Source organism: Trachymyrmex cornetzi, unplaced genomic scaffold, assembly GCF_001594075.2.
Source record: "Trachymyrmex cornetzi isolate Tcor2-1 unplaced genomic scaffold, Tcor1.1 scaffold607, whole genome shotgun sequence".
Classification (NCBI taxonomy): Eukaryota; Metazoa; Arthropoda; class Insecta; order Hymenoptera; family Formicidae; genus Trachymyrmex; species Trachymyrmex cornetzi.
In genome coordinates, this window is record NW_017299923.1 from 260116 (window position 1) to 261119 (window position 1004).

Below are 1004 nucleotides of genomic sequence, written 5' to 3' on the forward strand. Positions count from 1 at the left end.
CTCGCTGCTATTGGTGTATTCTTCTAGATCATCCAATAGCAGCGAGCGCTCACGGATTCGCTCCACAACAGTTGAATCTGCTGAACGTGACCATAAGTCCGGATCTACAATAGGGTTTCAAGCCTTAAGCCATAAGAAATGGGCGAATCACAGTCGCTTATTCTTCTCGGATTCGACTGTAATTGGTCAATTTCTTACGGCTTAAAATACCTATTGTAATCCAACCCAGGTTGGTGCAAACCCGATCGGGCCGAAAACGCTATAAGTAATGTATCAAATGTGGTCGACAAAAATGAGAGAGAGGAACCGTGGGAGACGGACAATCTCCCTCTCATTCTCTCTCCCATTACACCATTGAATGGAAAGAGATAGAAATGGCTGTCTGCCACGGTCTCTCTCTCTTATGCTGGATTCACACCGCATCCAATTTTCGTCGTACGACGCTCTGCAACCAATCAGAAAACAGGATTTCGATTTGGATTTTGCTTCATATCATCGAAATTCCGTTTTCTGATTGGTCGAAGAGCGTCGTACGACGAAAATCGGATACGGGGTGAATCCAGCATATGCCTTTGCGTACCGCGTTATATGTAATCGCACCCCATGATTGTTGAAATTGCGCTATTGCTGACGTCCTACTATTTTATTGCCTACCGCAAATTCTATTGTAAATGGACCTTAAATTAAATCAGGTAATACGATGAATAATAGTATGGTAACGAAAACACCGATCATGCTCACGTAATTTTTTTATGTTCATAATCTGATTTTAGCTGCTTTCCATTTACATCGATTCTCCGATAATTCTAACTTTTGACGTTATAACTCAGTTGAATGCGCGTTCCTTTTGCATTCTGTCAAGTGAGATTCAACCGAGTTTTTACCCATAATCTGCATAAGAGACCGTGTGGTTTAGTGAGCCTCGTAAACTCACTTTAAAGTGAGGTTATGAACTTGTGTTGACATGTGATAACTTTTTACCAAAGCAAGTAGTGCCGTCATTA

At 41.6% G+C, this 1004-nt stretch overlaps 1 protein-coding gene across 2 annotated transcripts in view; it reads left to right on the forward strand.

Moving 5' to 3' along the window:
- The first annotated feature begins 629 nt into the window (after positions 1 to 629).
- The window catches only part of Xxylt (Xyloside xylosyltransferase), a 4255-nt gene continuing 3880 nt past the window's right edge, over positions 630 to 1004 (forward strand). Inside the window, exon 1 of one of the 2 annotated variants that reach the window (XM_018515999.1) lies at positions 630 to 692. The gene's annotated coding sequence lies outside the window, so the exon portion shown is untranslated. The other variant, XM_018516000.1, reaches the window with a different exon arrangement.